The following is a 20,928-nucleotide window of genomic DNA, read 5'->3' on the forward strand; positions in this document are numbered from 1 at the left end:
ACTGTTGGAAGGACACTCATAGAATCATAGAATCATAGAAACCCTACAGTGCAGAAGGAGGCCATTCGGCCCATCGAGTCTGCACCGACCACAATCCCACCCTATTCCTACACATTTACCCGCTAATCCCTCTAACCTACGCATCTCAGGACACTAAGGGGCAATTTTACCATGGCCAATCAACGAAGACTTTGACCCAGCAACTCTAAAGGAACAACGATAAATTTCCAAGTCAGGATGGTGTGTGACTTGGAGGGAAACCGGAGCACCCGAAGGAAACCCACACAGTCACAGGTAGAACGTGTAAACTCCGCGCAGTCAACCGAGGCCGGAATTGAACCCAGATCCCTGGAGCTGTGAGGCAGCAGTGCCAAACAGCATAATTGGAGCAACGCAGAGATCATGGCAGGTTGTAGGCCTGGAGGAGATAACAGAGATACAGAGGGGGTTTGACCATAAGAATGAGAATTATAAACGCAGTATCTACGTGGAGGACTTCTTTCCACCCACCTCCCTTTTTTATATAACTCACCTGGAACTCCCCATTTATGTTAATTGCTTATTTGCTGTTCTTGTATTTATGTGTTGTCTCAGCTGCAGATCAATGTACAAGACTGAGAAAGATTCAACCACCACAAACCTGCAGAACCCTCTACAAAATATCAAGGAATACAGCATTTGGATGCAAAGTTGCACTTCTCACACTCGCAATTGGTTAGTGGTGGAGATAAAATTTTGAGGAATGTCTTCTAATTGAGATTCAGATTGTAGTATCTCCCAAAGCCCCACAATCCATAGTATTTGAATGGTTCAGCTGTCTGCTCTCATATCAATGGGGTACATGGACAAGCTATGGCTTCAATGAAGAATAATTGGGGACACATTATGAAACTTCAAATTGGGATTGTCATGTTTTTATAATGATATAAAGACACTAATCATGCATAGGAGATTATGTGAACATGTTTTTTGATTTGATTTATTATTGTCACATGTATTAGCATACAGTGAAAAGTATTGTTTCTTGTATGCTATACAGACATTCATAGAGAAGGAAAGGAGAGAGTGCAGAATGTAGTGTTATAGCCATAGCTAGGGTGTAGAGAAAGATCAACTTAATGAGAAGTGGGTCCATTCAAAAGTCTGTTGACAGCAGGAAAGAAGCCGTTCTTGAGTCGTTTGGTATGTGTCCTCAGACTTTTGTATCTTTATCCCGACAGAAGAAAGTGGAAGAGAGTGGCTGATATTTTATGACCTCGCTCGGACGAGGCTCATAAAATGCCGCCCAAGGCCAATGGAGAATTCTGTTCCGTGAGCCGTGCCCGCCCCAATTCCAGGACAGGCGTGGGGGTAAAATTCCGACCAGTATGTCCAGAGTGCATGGGGTCCTTAATTATGCTGGCTGCCTTGCCAAGGCAGAGGGAAGTGTCGACAGAGTCAATGTGTGGGAGGCTGAATTGGGCTACATTCACAATCTGTAGATCCTTGCAGTCTTGGGCAGAGCAGGAGCCATACCAAGCTGTTGTGTATTGGATTCATTTATTTAAATGAGGCAAGTGAGAATCTATATACATGGATAGAAAGCTTGAGGACATTAGCAGCAGAGTTGAGTGTGCTGTATTCCGCTCACAGCCCAAAGGAAGACTTAGGCTGGATCATGACACATTTCCCTTCCAATGATAACATGCTGCCCTCCCTGCAAGGCACAGTACAACAGGGATGACATTGGGAGGAACTGGATGCCTCAGTTCCTGTGGTTAAAACCCATGAATGGAGTAGTTATCAAGATCTCAAACTCCTTCATCTTAACTTTTAATCAAAGAATTGTTTGGAAATTTCACCATTTCCACGTACAGAGTGTCAGAGGCCTCAATTCAGTTTGCTGAACTGTTATAGCTTCATCCCTTTAGATTACATTAACATTTGCTTAATCAATTTCCTTAAAAAAAAAGATGTGCACCTTTTTGCCACCTTAGCAAGGAAGCTTGATGATAAAGTCATGAACTATATTTCTTTCACAGCACTCATGATCGCAATTAACTGTTTGAAACATTAATTATGTAAATATTGAGCATTAGCTGATGAAATGAATAGCAGGAGTGATAAAACCAATTCATTTATGCCACAGTAATTCAGCATTAGTTCGGTTTGCACATTATAAATTGCTATTAAGCCCAGTGCCCAAGACTGATAGAAAGTTGGTGAGATTAGTTTATCTTTACAGCTGCAAATAAACATTAGCTAGCTGGTCTATTGACTATTCTCAAGCCTAATTAGTATTCACTGTTTTTATCAATTATCTGGGATTCAGCCCCTGCACAGACTCCGTATCCTTTCTAATTCACTTCCCAGCATCGTCCCAGGCGGAACCAGATGGCCTGTGTCCTAGTCATCTGTGAGTTGAGCTTTTGACTCCATATACTTGCCATCAAGCACGGTGGCATGGTGGCACAGTGGTTAGAACTGTTGCCTCAAAGCGCCAGGGACCCAGGTTCAATTCCGGACTCAGATGACTGTGTGGAGTTTGCACATTCTCCCCGTGTCTGCGTGGGTTTCCTCCGGATGCTCCAGTTTCCTCCCACAGTCCAAAAGACATGCTGGTTAGGTGCATTGACCATGCTAAATTCTCCCTCAGTGTACCCTAACAGGTGCTGGAATGTGGCGATTAGAGAATTTTCACAGTTACTTCATTGCATTGTTAATGTGGGCCAACTTGTGACACTAATAAATAAACTTTAAACAGTCTCCCCGTGCCTCAAATTTAAAAGTTTCATCCTCAGGTTTAAATTCCTCCATTGCCTTACCTTTACCTGTAACCTCCCTCAACCTGACAACTCCCCACGCTAGGTCAGTCCTTTTACCTATCCACCTCTTTGTCCATCACTGGTGGCTGTTTCTTCAGACATCTAGGTCCCAGGCTCTGATAGTCTCTTCTCAAACACCCTTGCCTCTCCACCTCTTCCTATATGGCCTCCCTTAAAATATACACTTTGTAATATCCCTCCTAATATCTCATTCTTTATCTTGGCACCCATCATCGTACGACGTACTTTCAGGTTTTCATACAATGATAATGTCATGTACTATTCAATCTCAGGCTCCTTATTTGCTGTTTTCGTCATTACATGTCCGCATTTACGACAGCAATGAGCTGAGGATAACCTATGGGAGAATGCCAGGCACAGCGGCACAGTGGTTAGCACTGCTTCCTCACAGCGCCGGGGATCTGGGTTCAATTCCGGCCTTGGGTCATTGTCTGTGCAGAGTCGGCACGTTCTCCCCGTGTTTGCGTGGGTTTCCTCCGGGTGCTTCGGTTTCCTCCTGCAGTCCAAAGATGTGCGGGTTAGGTGAATTGGCCATGCTAAATTGGCTCTTCATCTCCTAAGATGTGTAGGTTTGGGGGATTATTCCATTCAGGGGCAATTAGGGGTGAGCAGGAACAAGTGGTCTCTCAAAACAGAAGAGCCACCCACTCTGAGTTTTGACCTGTTACTTCAAACGTTGGAAACTCCATCAGTAAAATTTTGTGTGCTTTAATATTAATAAATCCAATTGTCTGAAGAGTTTAAAGCCTTGGCCGATCTTGCCTGAGATCACTATTAAAGAATAAAGAGGGTGGAGAGAGGGGGAGGGTGGAGTTGTTCGAATCCTCCTAAATTAAAGAACAGTGGGGAAGCTGACATGTCCATGAGCCGAATCATTTTAATTGTGTTCTGTGGAAAACGCCCTAAGCCAATGATGTTTAGCTCCCTCACACTCTGCATGCAAATATTTAATGTTGAGGCTTTAAATCACCAGGGCAGTTCCAGCTTTAATTGGGTCTGAAAGTGAGACTGTGTGCTCTGCAGTGGATGACAGCTGGAAGCCCACCTCTGTAACGATTGGGAATCGGAGCAACAGGCAGCTTTTATCATTTCTCAGTATGCCTGGAGTTTGAAAGGATTACTTGCAATAATAAAAAAAACTGCCATTTTGTTAGGTTGATGGATAAAGCAGCTTTTAATGCAAAATTGACAAAGAGCAATGATTAAAAGCTGTGAAACAGGGTGGACTGAAAAAAGTGACTGTTGCTCCCACCGTAGAAATTTTACAAGTTGCAAGGATCTGCATTGAACTTCAAGAATAAATTGGGTAGTTCTCTGAAGGGGAAACAATATTGCAGGGCTATAGGGAAAGGACAGCGACCAAGGGACCAAGAGAGTTGTTCTTGAAGAGGGCAGGTACAGAAACGATGGACCAAATGGCCTCCTTCTGTGCTGTAACCATTCTACGGTTCTATTATATGAACCAACTAGACAATAATCAGGGCCTTTTCTTTAGCTAATGTAAACTTGAGATGAATTTTGAAAAATAACTTGTTCCTGGCCCAATCGTAGTCTTAGGGTGCACAGTTACAAATTTTTCAGCCGATAAGGAAAGACAGAGGTATGGAGTTTGGCTCACAGGTCAGGCTGGCAGAGTCAGGAGGATTCCTGTTTCCCCAAACCCAAACTTTGAAAATAACTCCAGGGTCAGGTTGGATTAGAAGGCGGGGTGGGCAATCCAGGAATGACTGAGGGGTGTTGCCTGTTGGAGAGGGTGACTAGAGGATGAAGGGTTCAGGAGTGCAGAAGGCCTGCCTCAGTGTCTGAAATTTTAAAGTGAAGAATATTTTACAATTCTTGTGGGGAATATACTCTCATCATTTAAGTAAAAGCCTTCATATCATTGATACTGAGAAAAATGAATTCTACCATGTTGTGGACTTGGATGTTCAGCTATTTAATTGATCACAACTTTACCCTTCAAGTAACCAGACCAAGTCACAGAGTTCACTTGAACAACTGTTGTAATGCAAGCTACATAGCGAGAACACTGGACAGTCATAGATCAGTGCCGGTGATGGGCCAATGTCCAGAATTCAGGAATACATAAGCAGTTGAGTTTCAAATTTGATTACGAGTAACTCGCATGTAACAATTAATGTATATGAGTTATCTCTATCCACCCATAGTTATTGATTAAGGTTACATCATTCATTAGGTACAGATATTAAAACCAATCACAATCACCTCACACTTGCTTAATTATAATATCCAATCAGCATGAAGACATAATCATGTTAGCTGACCTAATTCATCATTGTTACAAGTGATCAGTGGTGTCCCAGTTTGTGTCATTGTCTGTGGATAGTAAAGTTTATTTATTAGTCACAAGTAAGGCTTACATTAACATATAATGAAGCTACAGTGAAATTCCCCTAGTCGCTACATTCCGGTGCCTGTTCGGGTCAATGCATCTAACCAGCACGTCTTTCAGAATCTGGGAGGAAAGTGGAGCACCTGGAGGAAACCCACGCAGACACAGGAAGAATGTGCAGACTTCACAGAGATAGTGCCCCAAGCTGGGAATCAAAGCCTGGTCCCTGGCGCCATAAGGCAGCAGTGCTAACCACTGCGCCACCATGCCGCCCCCACTCCACCACGGATATCACTCCTTTCTTCCAGTTCCAGATGTCTGATTTAATGAGTTTTGTCACACGAAACCTCTTGGTGCTTATCTGTGAAGATTTTTATAAAGACCTCTTTTTTTATCTCATGGTAACATATGTGATTATTAAACCTTTCAGTCCCCCCTTTGGCCATTGAGTGACAACCCAAAGAGGCCAATGCAATGTTGAGCATACCTCTCTGAATCCTTTGGGTGGCCAGTCATCCAGATGTTGAAAGGTATCTGAAACTATTCTGCTGTAAATTTCAGCTTCTAACATTTCCCCTTCTTTTATACCGGGAGCTATGGGAACACTACCCCTGTCCCTACGGTCATCCCCATCCTGATTATTTCCCACTAATTGGTTAGGCAGATCGCTACCATTCCTGGAACAAATACGTCCCTAATTGTTTCAATCCAGTGGCCGTCTGGGTGGCTAGGTTCACTCACCTGTTTATTTCTCTTATGGGTCCGTACTTTGAAGCACCTGATATATTCATGGCCATATGATGATGTGTTTAATGTGCAGCGCTGTGTCTGTAGCAGAGAAAAAAAAGCTTTGGCAGAGAGCAGTTAGTTTGCAGCTGGATCTTGATTGAAGTTAGAAGAATTTTATAGGCTCCTGGAACACTATTTTTCTCTGAAAGCTCCAAGACTGTTAACGCAATTTATAGCAAGTATGCCTGGGTTTGCTAACTGTGTTTATTTAAAAGTGGATTTGATCTATGCATGAATGGGGATTAGTTGGAACTGGAACAGTCATAAGCTAGAAAGTAAAGTTGCTTCCTTTTATTGTTAATAGTTCAATTGTTAATGGTTAAGCTGCTTCATTTGTTAGAGCGATATTGAAACGGTGTTATTAAATAACATTATAAGTTGCTTCCTTTTATTGTTAATAGTTCAATTGTTAATGGTTAAGCTGCTTCATTTGTTAGAGCTATATTGAAACGGTGTTATTAAATAAAATTAGTTTTACCATAAAAGATCTCTAATTTGGCAGTGGAATCACTCCTGGAAGGAAATAGCCTTTCCTCACGTTTATGTCAAAATAAAAAATCTGTTGGGGTCTAGTCTGGCTTTCTTACATAACTTGGGGTTCAGTTCCAGGACCATAACACTTCTTAGATGTCTCCTTTGCAAGCTTAAAACTTTTCTCCCAGGATTTACTTCTTCACTACTCTGTCTTTCAACCCTAAGGATCAATCGTGTGCCCCTTCACTGCACTATTGACTATGCTTGAATATCTCCCTTGTGACTCAGTGAGCAATACTGGATGGAGCACTCCCAGTATGATCGGAGCAGAGCACTGTACAGTTTGATCACAACATCCTCTGACCTATAATCTACTGTTTCAGCTGTCTATTTAAACATTCAGCTGACATTGTCGATAGCCACTCTGCTCTGGGTGACTTGTTCTGTGCACATTTCACTGTGACCCTTTCTGCTTGACCCTCAGCTCTTTCTAGACATTGGCAAGTTACTCCATTTTCTCTCTTCGAGGTAAAAGTCTGAGATGGACTCCAAATGACTGGATGACTAAACAACACCTAGCGAAACACGAGCAATGTTGTTTCCAACAGTGGGGAAAATAACACTTCCCCTTGAGAAGAAACCAAAGAATTTGCATTTATATAGTGCCTCAAAAAGCTCAGATTGTCCTTAATAGCCTTACAGTCAATTGAGAACTATTGAAGTCTAATTAAAGTTTTTAAAATTTATTTATTAGTATCACAAGTAGGCTTACATTAACACTGCGATGAAGTTACTGCGAAAATCCCCTGGTTGTCACATTCCAGCACCTGTTTGGCAACACGAAGGGGCAATTCAGCATGGCCAATGCACCTAATCTGCACATCTTTGGACTGTGGAAAGAAACCTGAGCACCCGGAGGAAACCCACACAGACACGGGGAAGTTGCCTTTGAAAAGGGTGCTGGTGAGCTGCCTTCTTGAAATGCTTTAGTCTATGTGCTGTTGGTTGACCCACAAAGCCATTAGGGAGGGAATTCCAGGATTTTGACCCAATGATTGTGAAGGGACAGCAATGTTTCCAAGTCAGGATGGTGAGTGCCCAGAAGGGGAACTTGCAGGTGTTGGCCTTCCCATGTATCTACTGCCCTTGTCCTTCTAGATGGAAGCGGTGGTGGGTTTTTATTAGTGTCACAAGTAAGCTTACATTAACACTGCAAAGAAGTTACAGTGAAAATCCTTTAATCGCCACACTCTGATGCCTGTTCGGGTACACTGAGGGAGAATTTAGCATGGCCTATGCACCTAACCAGCACGTCTTTCAGACTGTGGGAGGAAATCAAAACACCCGGAGGAAACCCACACAGACATGGGAAGAACGTGCAGACTCCGCACAGACTGTGACCCAAGCCAGGAATTGAACCCGGGTCCCTGGCATTGTGAGACAGCAGTGCTAACCATTGTGCCACCGTGCTTGTAATGTATCAAAATGTGGCAGCCAATTTGTACATGACAAGGCCTCACAAACAGAAATATGACATTGACCAGATAATCGTTCTCCTTCATGAAAAATCTGTCCAAGCTTTTCAATTTTTTCTGTCCTCATGCTTCCAATGCCCTCCTCCCCAGCCTCCTATTTCTCACCCTCCATAAGCTTCAGCTCACGGCAAATTTTGATGCCCATATTCGAACTCTCACCAAGTCCCATTTGCTCATCACCCCTGTGATCACTGGATTATGATGGCTCCCAGTCCACTAAAAAGTAAAGTTTGTTTATTAGTCACAAGTAGGCTTACATTAACACTGTAATGAAGTTACTGTGAAAATCCCCTAGTTGCCACACTCTGGCGCCTGCTCGGGTACACTGAGGGAGAATTTAGCATGGCCAATTCCCCCAACCAGCACATCTTTTGGACTGTTGGAGGAAACCAGAGCACCCAGAGGAAACCGTGCAGACACGGGGAGAATGTACAAACTCCACACAGACATTCACCCAAGCTGGGAATCGAACCCGGGTCCCTGGCACTGTGAGGCAGCAGTGTTAACCACCGTGACCTCCTTCAGTCCCGCAGCCCTCCAACACATCTGTGCTCCTCCTTCCGGTTTGTCAGCCGTACCCTTCAGCTGCCCGAGGTCCAAGGCTTAGGAAGGGGAAATTCTGGAGTTTATTTACATTACCGGCTTACTTTCCTCTTGTAAGACACTCCTGAAAACTTCCCTCTTCTACTAAGCTTTTGGTCACCTGTCCTGATTCCTCCTTACATGGTTGTGTCAACTGTTGTTTGTTAATCACTCATCTCTCAGCACGATTCCCTGCATTAAGGAGGCTACATTAATGCAGGTTAATGCTATTGCTAATTTCTCTTTATGATTTAGCCATGTTAGCTTTCAGTTTTTGTTTGCTCAGTGAGGAAGTGGCCACTTGTTGAACTAAGACTGATCCAGAAAGAACAGACAGTTTGGACAATAAACCTAATTAAAAGCTATTCCAGGCTGACTTGCAAGCTCTGCAGTAGGAAAAATGTCTTAGAGAGAGGAAAGCTTCTTCAGTTCATCCACAGAAAGTTTGTGGATCAGGGCACACACGAAAGAGAAGATTGTGGAGTTGCATCTATCTGAGCAAATAGATCTCTGTAACACTAATGTAATTGAGAAGGAGCAGGCTTGAGTAACATTTACATGATGTGCATTTGTATTAACTAATGCAAAAGGGGCTGGAAAAATATAAAAGGGGGGAGTTAAAATAGATACCTTTTAATTCAATTAAGGTCCAAATCACCTTGAAACTACACTGCTTGAATTCTCCAAATGGAATTCCAAAATGACCTCAACAAGGCCCATGAGTTTGGTCTCTTGGAGGATGGGCTATCTGAGGTAATGATTGCCTGCCCCACAAATTCTTTTTTTTTTATTATGTCACAAGTAGGCTTACATTAACACTGCAATGAAGTTACTGTGAAAATCTCCTAGTCGCCACACTCCGGCACCTGTTCGGGTACACTGAGGGAGAATTTAGCACGGCCAATGCACCTAACCAGCACGTCTTTCAGAGTGTGGGAGGAAACCCGAGCACCCGGAGGAAATCCACGCAAACACAGGGAGAACTTGCAGACTCCACACAGACAGTAACCCAAGTCGGGAATTGAACCTGGGTCCCTGGCGCTGTGAGGCAGCAGTGCTAACCGCTGTGCCACCGTGCCGCCCCCTCTCTGAGCTTTGGCCCTCTTGCTCTGTTACTACTCTCAAACTCTATCATCATAATACTGGGATTGTGTATTGGGGGGGGAGTGAGGAGGGGGTGAGTGGTGGAAGACGGAAAACATAATCTTATGAATGGGAGTAGCCACGGTTTTACACCTAGGCATCTTAGTACTAAATAAAATGTTCTTTGCTTTTCCCAGTTATTGCTCTTCCCAATTTCATTTCTCACTAGTTTGACCACTAGAATTATCTACAATCTTTTTTCCCTTGTTTCCAGAGGGAAAAGAATATATTTTCCAGACGGAGCAGTGTGAGAAAACTAGAGTGATTGCAACGGCGAGGATTGTTGATTATCATGCATTTCGTCTCAAAGGTTATTAGCATTACTTTTGTGCATTCATCCCATGAGTACAGAACTAAAATGAAAATAATATGAATAGAAAATTCTTCTAAAGGGCTTGTTATTCATTGCTGAAATTAGGTCAAGAGGATTTTGCATGCCACGAAAAAGCACTTTCTCTCCAGTCAGACCTGCTGTTGTTTTTTGATTAGAAGGTTATGTGTACAACGCTGAACACCAGGACTTGTTGCTGCCTGGAGAAAAGAAGGATTTGCATTTACCTCAGAACTTTCCAAAGCACTTTACAGCCTATCTAGTATTTTTCAAGTGTAGTCAATGTTGGTAATGTGTCAGCCAATTTATGCTCAACAAGCTACAACATCATGACTTCCATGTTTTTGTATTTTGTGCCTTTATTTATAAAGCCCAGGACGCTATCATTTTTTTTTCTCAACCTACCCTGCCCCTTCAATGATTTGCCCACATATACTCCCAAGTCCCTCTGTTCCGGCATCTCCTTTACAATTTTACATTCCATCTTCTCTTTCTATCAACTGTATCACATTGTACTGATCTGTGCCAAATTTAATAGGGAACATGTCCGCCTGTTCCACATACCTGGCTGTATCAAAATGAAGTTTATCCCCGCCCCCCTCATTGTATAATTGGGCGATACACTGGCACAGTGGTTAGCACTGCTGCATTGCAGTGCCAGGGTTCCGGGTTCGATTTTTTAAAGTTCATTCGTGGGACATGGGTGTCGCTGGCTGGCCAGCATTTATTGCCCATCCCTCGTTACCCTTGAAGGGCAGTTGAGAGTCAACTACATTGCTGTGTCTCTGGAGTCACATGTAGGTCAGACCAGGTAAGGACGTCAGATTTCTTTCCTTAAAGGATATTAGTGAACTCCAGATTCCCAGCTTGGATCACTGTTTATGCGGAGTCTGTATGTTCTCCCTGTGTCTGTGTGGGGTTTCCTTCAGGTGCTCCGGTTTCCTCCCAGAGTCCGAAAGACGTGCTGGTTAGGTGCATTGACCATACTAAATTCTGCCTCAGTGTACCCGAACAGGCACCACGGTGTGGCAACTAGGGGATTTTCACAGTAACTTAATTGCAGTGTTACTTGTGACACTAATCAATAAACTTTGAAACATTTCCAACTTCTGTCTCATCTCCAAATTTCGAAACTGTGCCCGGTACACCCAAGATTATTTATATATGTCATGAAAAGCAATGGTCATAGAAATCATAGAAACCCTACAGCACAGAAAGAGGCCATTCGGCCCATCGAGTCTGCACCGACCACAATCCTACCCCGATATCCCTACATATTTACCCACTAATCCCTCTAACCTACGCATCTCAGGACACTAAGGGCAATTTTAGCATGGCCAATCAACCTAACCTGCACATCTTTGGACTGTGGGAGGAAACCGGAGCACCCGGAGGAAACCCACGCAGACACGAGGAGAACATGCAAACTCCACACAGAGTGACCCAAGGCGGGAATCGAACCCGGGACCCTGGAGCTGTGAAGCAGCAGTGCTAATCACTGTGCTACCATGCCGCCCCCACTGTGCTACCGTGCCGCCCCTAACACCGAACCCTGGCAACCTCATTCTATACTTTCCTGTAGTCCAAAGAAAACCCGACTACCAATCTCTGTTTCCTGTCATTCTAATAATTTTAAATTAATGTTGCCATGGTCCCTTTTATTCCATGGGCTTCAACTTTACTGACAAGTCCGTTATGAGGAACTTTATCAAACACCTCTTGGAAGTCCATATACATCATATCAACCGCATTGCCCTTACCTATACCTCATCAAAAAATTCAGTCATGTTAGTTAAACGTTGGATGTCTTTTACAGATTTGTGCTGGATTTCTGAAATTAATTTGCACTTGTCCAAGGGACTGCTAATTTGCCCCAGATTTACTATTTCTAAAAGGCTTTCCCACCACTGAGATTAAGTTGACTAACCTGTAGTTACTGGCTTTGTTCTGACACACTTTTGTCTGAACAAGGGGGGTAACATTTAGCAGTTTGCCAGTCCTCTGGCAACATCCCTGTATTGAAAGAGGTTTGGAAGATTATGGCCAATATCTCCACAATTTCCACCCTCTCTTCCCTCGGCAACTTAGGATGCAGTCCATCTGGACCTGGCAAATTATCAAATTCATGGACAGCCAGCCTTTCCAATATTTCCTTTCTATCAATGTTTGAGCCCATCAAGGGTCTTAATTACCCCATATTTTATTATAACTTTGGCAACATCTTCATCCTCGGTAAATGCAGATCATAGAATCATAGAATCCTACAGTGCAGAAAGAGGCCATTCAGCCCACTGAGTCTGCACTGACTCTCTGACAGAGAATCTTACCCAGACCATATCCCCATAACCCCATGTATTTATCCCGATAATTCCCTTGAACATATTGGGACACTAAGGGGCAATTTTTGTGGGTGGCACGGTGGCACATTGGTTAGCACTGCTGCCTCACAGCGCCAGGGATTCAGGTTCGATTCCCGGCTTGGGTCACTGTCTGCGTGGAGTTTGAACATTCTCCCCATGTCTGCGTGGGTTTCCTCCGGGTGCTCCGGTTTCCTTCCACAGTCCGAAGATGTGCAGGTTAGGTGGATTGAATCATAGAAATCATAGAAACCCTACAGTGCAGAAAGAGGCCATTTGGCCCATCGAGTCGGCACCGACCACAATCCCACCTATGTCCTCTCCCCATATATTTCACCCACTAATCCACGCATCTCAGGGCACTAAGGGGCAATTTTTAGCATGGCCAATCAACCTAACCCGCACATCTTTGGACTGTGGGAGGAAACCGGAGCACCCGGAGGAAGCCCATACAGACACGAGGAGAATGTGCAAACTCCACACAGACAGTGACCCAAGACGGGAATCGAACCCAGGTCCCTGGAGCTGTGAAGCAGCAGTGCTAACCACTGTGCTACCGTGCCGCCCACGGTGGCTGTGTTAAATTGCCCCTTAGTGTCAGGGTACTAGCTAAGGTAAATGCATGGAGTTATGGAGGTAGGGCCTGGGTGGGATTGTGGTCAGTGCAGAGTCGATGGGCTGAATGGCCTCCTCCTGCACTATAGGATTCTATGATTCTATGATTATCATAGACTATCCTCTTAACCTGCGCATCTTTAGACTGGGAGGAAACCAGAGCACCCAGAGGAAATCTTAAGAGACACGGGGAGAATGTGCAAACTCCATATAGACAGACACCCAAGGCCGGAATTAACCCAGGTCCCTGGTGCTGTGAGGGAGCGATGCTAACCAGACTTATGGCTGATCCATGATAGGTCCCACCATGGCAGGGCAGGGAAAGTCCTGGCCCAAATTAATTGTAAATCTGGGATGGGTAGATTTTTTGTTTCCCAAGGCTGTTCAGCAGCAAGAGTGGATATGTAAAGCTTGTCTGCAGATCAGCCATGATCTCACTGAGTGGCAGAACAAGATCGAGGGGCTGAATGGCCTCCTGCTCCCATGAAGCTATTTGTAGAATCAGATTGGTAATTATTCCCTGTGTGTACCATCAATTGTGTGCCTGTATAGAGAACTTTCACAGGCCATGCCTTTTCCCTGCCCATTCTGTAGCTAGCAATTTGGAACATGTGTTATGTATTTTGTACGTGCTATAATTAAACTTCACTTCTTTTCCCAAATCAATTCCAATAGCTTAGTCTCTTCTTTGCCTACACATGGAAAAGACAAGTAACTGATGCCACCTGTTTAATGTGTGGTATCGATGCGAAGAGGCATAAGTCAAATCTTAAATGCCGCAGATTGAATTAAATCAGATGATAGTGCTGTTTCACATTACAAATTAATCAGGATAAATTGAAAGGAGCAGCTTGCTTTGCTTCATTTGTTGGCTTTTGTGTTGACAGAACTTGCAGGCCACTGGCTATGGGAAGGGATCAAATTTATTAAAGCAGGGTAAAATTTGCAAACAACAAAAATTAAACTTTGAAATTGACATTTTTCAACATGAAAGATTTGCCATAGTTTAACATATACAGCAGTCAACCCCCTGGCTACATGTTTATCGGAAAACTTTTCCCATCACTGTGCGGCATATTGACAATCTAAATACATCAGCTGATAGATCGATAATCCTATCCTTTCTAATGAGCAATCCGGAGCTCAGACTCTCTGCTTCACATGCCATCACATGAAGACCACGCAACAGTTCAGATACCCACACTTGGCATGGGAGGAGTTGGAGAGATGTTTGTGTTTTGAGATGGTGAAGAGCACTTCAAAAGTGAGCAAGACCAGATGGTGGGCAGCAGTGGCAAATCCACATCCAAAGGCATAGAATATGCCAAGCTCTCCTGAGCTGGACGCAGATGCTGGGGGCTGTCGATAACCAGATTACACCTTGAGCAGCAACAGTGAATGTGCGATGCGTTGGCAGGAGATCCAAGCACACTGGCCATGACTGCAGAGAGATTGGAGGAGTCTGTCCCAAGCACAAGCACCGTGATTTCACAGGCTTTTGGCGTAATGTCTTCTTCCACAGAATGAGTGGCCAACTGCAAAGAACATCAATCAGGGCAATGACATTAACGCATGCAAGCATTCAACCAAATGATGCCAGCATATGAATGCCAGCGGGGATATGTACTATCTCCAAGATGCACTGCAGCAATTCACCAAAGATCCTTAGACAGCATCTTCCAAACCCACAACCACTTCCATCTAGAAGGACAAGGGCAGCAGATACATGGGAACACCACCACCTGCAAGTTCCCCTCCAAGCCACTCACCATCCTGACTTGGAAATATATCGCCGTTCCTTCGCAGTCACTGGGTCAAAATCCTGGAATTCCCTCCCTAACGGCATTGTGGGTCAACCCACAGCTCGTGGACTGCAGCGATTCAAGAAGGCAGCTCACCATCACCTTCTCAAGGGCAATGAGGGATGGGCAATAAATGCTGGCCAGCCAATGATGCCCATGTTTCACAAATGAATAGAAAATAAATAAGCTGGATGAATGTAAGCTTTGACCTTTTTATCACCCCCACTGTTCTGTGGCAAAGTTTTCCATTGCTCACTGTCAATAAGGAAACACATCCAAGCCATTAATGGGATCGTGATGAAAGGGGATATTCAATTGGGGACTTGACTCAACGTGCTTCCAATATTCACTCATGGCATTCCGAACCTTTGTCACTGCTGCCCACTTTGCTGTTCAACCACACTGCTGTTCAACCTCCCACCTTCTGCAAACTTGATCATCCAAAACTCTTACCCTGTATTAATTTGCGTGAAGTCCTGTTTACCTATCACCCTTGTGTTTGTTGACCTATGTTGGCTCCCGGTGAAGCAATGACTCGATTTTAAATTTCTCGCCTTTATTTTCTCCAAATTCCCCTCTCTCGGGCCTCCCACCTTGCTATCTCTGTAGCCCCACAACCCTCTTAAGATATTTGCTCTCCTCTAATTCCGGCCTCTTGCGCATTCCAATTTTAATCTTCTCACCTTTGGAGGCTGTGCACTCAGCTGTCAAACTCTGAATTTCCTTCCCAAACTGTCCCTACCTCTGTCTCATTTTCCTCCTTTAAGACAGTCCTTAAGACCTAACTCTTTCAGTTACAGTTTTGGTTATCTTCCCTACATCTCCTCCCGAGTCTGTGTCGAATATTGTCCGACTGCACTCCTGCGAGCCACCCTTGAATGTTTTACTGGACTAAGGATGCTCTTAAAAATACAAGTTGTAGTTGCTGCGTGCCACTGATTGTGAGATTATTGATTTGATTTATTATTGCCACATGACTTGGGATACAATGAAAAATATTGTTTCTTCCACACTGTACAGACAAAACATACTATTCATAGAGTACACGGGGGAGAAGGAAAGGAGAGGGTGCAGAAGGTAGTGTTACAGTCATAGTTCAGGTGTAGAGAAAATTCAGCTTAATCATAGAATCCCTACAGTGCAGAAGGAGGCCATTCAGCCCATCAAGTCTGCACCGACCCCAATCCCACACAGGCCCTATCCCCACAACCCCATGCATTTATCTTAGCTCGTCCCCCTGATACTAAGGGACAATTTACCATGGCAAATCCACCTAACCCACACATCTTTGGACAGTGGGAGGAAACCAGAGCACCCGGAGGAAACCCACGCAGACACGGGTGTTGGGATTCTACGACCTCACTCGGGCAAGGCTCATAAAATCCCGCCCAAGGCCAATGGAGAATTCCGTTCTGCGAGCCTCGCCTGCCCCGGAAGATGCGGTAAAATTCCAGCCGGGGAGAATGTGCAGACTCCGCACAGACAGTGACCCAAACTGGGAATCGAACCCTGGTCCCTGGCGCTGTGAGGCAGCAGTGCTAACCACTGTGTCACTGTGCCGCCCCAAATGTAAGGTCGATCCATTCAAAAGTCTGATGGCAGCAGGGAAGAAGCTGTTCTTGAGTCGGTTGGCACGTGATCTCAGACTTTTGTATCCTTTTCTCGACGGAAGAAGGTGGAAGAGAGAATGTCCGGTGTGCGTGGGGTCCTTGATTATGCTGGCTGCTTTCCTGAAGCAGTGGGAAGTGTAGACAGCTCTGGTAGATCCCTCCAGGTAAACACAGTAAGAAGTTTAACAACACCAGGTTAAAGTCCAACAGGTTTATTTGGTAGCAAAAGCCACACAAGCTTTCGGAGCCCCAAGCCCCTACTTCAGGATCCAGAGCCAGGAAGGGTCAATGTGTGGGTGACTTTGTCAGTCACTGGGAATGCATAGTCACCATGATAGCCAGTTTTCTTCCAGCACTCTGCAAATCTCTGCCATCACCCAATTCAACATCCACATGTTGAGGAAGCTTTTCCCAAGTCCGTAAACCACTGTGTGGCTTTCTGTGAGCTACGCCACTCTGCTGACAACTTCCCTTGTGTGGTGCCACAGGTCTGTAAGTAGTAAAGTGGGGTTAGTGCTACTGGTGTTGCTGCTCCTGATGCTATTGGTCACCTGACCATCTGAGGTCCAATCTAACACAGCATAAGCAGCACCCTGTTTCATCGAGTAGATTGGAGCCCCAAAGTGCAGGTCAGACTTCCAAACCTGCAAAGCATGGATGTGACCTCCAAATAGAGTAAATTAAATTCCCAGCAGGAGTACCATTATTTGAGTAAGGATGTCCTTGCTATAGAGGGAGTGTAGAGAAGGTCAACCAGGCAGATTCCTGGGAGGAGAGATTAAATCAGTTGGATTTATATTCATTGAAGTTTAGGAGAGTGAGAGGGGATCTAATATAAATTTACAAAATTCTAACAGGATGAGACAGGGTAGATTCAGAAAGAATGTTCCCGATGGTGGGGGAATCCAGAACTAGGAGTCATAGAATATAATCATAGAATCCCTACAGTGCAGAAGGAGGACATTTGGCTCATCGGGCCCTATTTTACCATTGCCTCGCGCCCGTTTTCGGGCGCAAAAACGTGGTAAAGTTGGGTGTGAGGCCTTTATCGCGATCTGCACCCGCAGCTGCGCAGATCGCCACTTTACCGAAACCTGGGAATAGTGGTGATTCAATTCGCGCCCAAAACGGGCGCAATGACAATTTAAATGCATTTACAGGCATTTAAATTGAATTAATGAACTGCCCGCCCAACTTTATCAGCATTTCCCCCTTTACCACCGCGCTTGCCGATCCAGAACCGCGCCGTAACGGACCTACAAAATAAAACTCTGAGTCGGGTGCTCCAGCCTCTGTAGGGCGCGTTCAGTGTCTCCAACGGCTCTCTGGCTCACATCAGTGGTGGAGAGGAGGAGGGAGGCAGGTCAGATCGTTCTCTGGTTGGAGGGGGTAGGAGGGGAGTGAGGCCAGATCGTTGTCTGGTTGCAGGGGGAGGAGGAGGAGGCGGGTCAGATGTATCTCTGGCGGAAGGGGGAGAGCTGATCGTTGTCTGGTGGTGGGGGGGGAGGGCTGATCGTTGTCTGGGGGGGAGGAGGCGGGTCAGATGTTCCTCTGGAGGGGAGGGGGAGTGAGGCCAGACAATTCTCTGGGGGGGGGAGAGTGAGGCAAGTTCATTATCAGGGGTGGGGAGAGTGAGGCCAGGTCATTGTCTGGGGTAGGGGGGTGGGGGGAGTCAGCCAGATCATTGTATGGGGGTTAGGGGGGTGTGAGGCCAGACCATTCTCTGGGGGTGGGAGGGAGTGAGGCCAGATCGTTGTCTTGAGGGGGGGAGGAGGGAGGTGGGTAAGATGTATCTTGGGGGTGGGGGGGCAGCTGGATCTCTGGTGGGGGGGCAGATGGATCTCTAGTGGGGGGGGCAGATGGATCTCTGGTGGGGGGCAGATGGATTTCTGGTGGGGGGGCGGGGGGTTCGCTGCCATTCTGCGGGCGATTGGTGGGGAGGGAAGGGGGCAGGGGTGGCGATTGGTCTGGGTAGTGGGGGGGTGGATAAGGGGGACAGTGATGTGTGTGGGTAGTGGGGGTGGATAAGGGGGACAGTGATGTGTGTGTGTCCCCTTATCCACCCCCCCACTACCCAGACCGATCGGCACCCATGCCCCCCTCCCACCTTTCACCCACAGAGTGGCAGCAGACCCCCCTGCCCCCCCCCACCAGAGATCCATCTGCCCCCCAACAGAGATCCATCCGCCCTCCCCCACCAGAGATCCATCTGCTCCCCCCCCCCCCCCCCAGAGATACACCCTCACTCCCGCCTTTCGCTCCCGGGCTGCTTTCTCCGCTTTCTGCGGCTCGGGAGCGATCTGACACGGGCGCGCTTTTTCAAATTCTTTTCTCACTGCGCATGTGCAGTTCAGAGCTCCGATCGTTTTGGCCGCACTAAGCCCCGCCCACTACGCGAATGGGACTGGAGATGGCTGAGAGCATATGGGGGCGCCTGAAAGCAGATTTCTAAGTCGGATCTGCATTGCGCCCAGATTCAGCACTTAGAATGAAAATGGTAAAATCAGGTCCATCGAGTCCGCACCGACAACAATCCCACCCAGGCCCGTAACCCCACATATTTACCTGCTAATCCCCCTGACACTAAGGAGCAATTTACCATGGCCAATCAACCTAACCCACACATTTTTGGACTACGAAAGGAAACCTGAGCACCCGGAGTAGCTCAGACAGACACAGGGAGAATGTGCAAACTCCACACAGGCAGTCGCCTGAGGTTGGAATTGAACCCGGTTCTCTGGAGTTGAGGCAGCAGTGCCAACCATTGTGCCACCATGCCGCATGGATGAGACCTCCAAAGAGAGTAAATTAAACTACCAGCACAAGCACCATTATCTGAGGAAGGATGTCCTTGTTGTAGAGGGAGTACAGCGAAGGTTTACCAGGCTGATTCCTGGGATGGCAGGCCTGTCATATGAGGAGAGATTAAATCAATTGGGGGGGGATTATATTCATTGGAGTTTAGAAGAGTGAGGGGGATCTCATAGAAACTCACAAAATTCTGACAGGATTAGGCAGGGGAGATTCAGAAAGAATGTTCCCAATGGTGGGGGAATCCAGAACTAGGGTTCATAGTTTGAGGATAAGGGGCAAACCATTTAGGACTGAGGTGAGGAGAAATTTCTTCCCACAGGGAGTGGTGAATCTGTGGTATTCACTACCACAGAAAGCAGTTGTGGCCAAAATGTGTGATTTCAAGAAGAAATTAGATATCACTCTTGGGGCTAAAGAGATCAAGGGATATGGGAGGGAGGCAGAATCAGGATATTGAATTTGATGAATGGCGGAGCAGGCTCGAAGGGCCGAATGGCCTACTCCTATTTTTCATGTCTCTATCTTTAAAGCCTTTCACACGAGCATCTAGGAAAGCAGTTGAGAGCACTGAGTGCTTGCTGGTCTATGTCCCTGTCATGTCTTCAGCCCTCTCAACTGCTAACGTGCTTTAGTTTTATTTTTGCTGGTGAATTCCAGGAAGCCCGTGGACTCAAAGTTGGTGTGTAAAACCTATGCCAATTTCACTCTAATTGAGCAATTAACTTATTGAAATTGACAACCCACCTGTCCCCAGGGGCTCACGCCACCAGTCAGCCATCACATCCATCCTCATCACACACTGCCTTCCTCCACCAACTGCTAAACAGACTCATTACCCAAATGGATGTTGCTTGGCTGACAGCCTAACAGTATTTATTTCCTATTTTCAACATTTTTATAGCTAGTTAAAAGAAAATGGAAATAAAGCAATATTTTTGTCTTAATGCCCCAATGATTTTTCTCCAAGATTGTATGGAGCAGTGTTCCGGGCATTGAACCTCAATTCCAGGAGAGTCCAGGGCAATTCTGGAGGAACCTTGGAACTAGGAGCAAAAGTGGGTAAATTCAGCCCTTCGAGCCTGCTTTCACCTGCAATCAGATCATGCCTCATCGCTCCCTGGTCTCAAGTCCAACTGGCGGCATGGTGGCACAGTGGTTAGCACTGCTGCCTCACAGCGCCAGGGATCTAGGTTCGATTCCTGGCTTGGGTGACTGTCTGTGCAGAGTTTGAACATTCTCCCCCTGTCTGTATGTGTTTCCTCCGGATGCTCCGGTTTCCTCCCACAGTCCGAAAGATGCTCCGGTTTCCTCCCACAGTCCGAAAGGGTTAGGTGGATTGGCCATGCTAAATTGCCCCTTAATGTCAGGGGGACTAGCTAGGGTAAATGCATGGGGATAGGGCCTGGGTGGGATAGTGGTCGGTGCAGACTCAATGGGCCAAATAGCCTCCTTCTGAAGTGCAGGGAGTCTATGATTCTAACTCCCTACCTGTTCCCCCTATCCCTTTAACCTGTTTTTATCAGAAATATATTTATCTCCATCTTGAAACCATTTAGTGATTCAGACACTGTGCTGCTGTCCGAGCTGGCGTCAAAGATCTGGCTCATTGGTCCCCTTCGGCTGCTTCCCAGATGTGCCCAGGGATGGTCATGAGTGCATGGCAGGGGCCTTTAAAACAGGCGACATCAGTCACAGTGT

Source organism: Mustelus asterias, chromosome 6 (genome assembly GCF_964213995.1).
Source record: "Mustelus asterias chromosome 6, sMusAst1.hap1.1, whole genome shotgun sequence".
Taxonomy (NCBI): domain Eukaryota; kingdom Metazoa; phylum Chordata; class Chondrichthyes; order Carcharhiniformes; family Triakidae; genus Mustelus; species Mustelus asterias.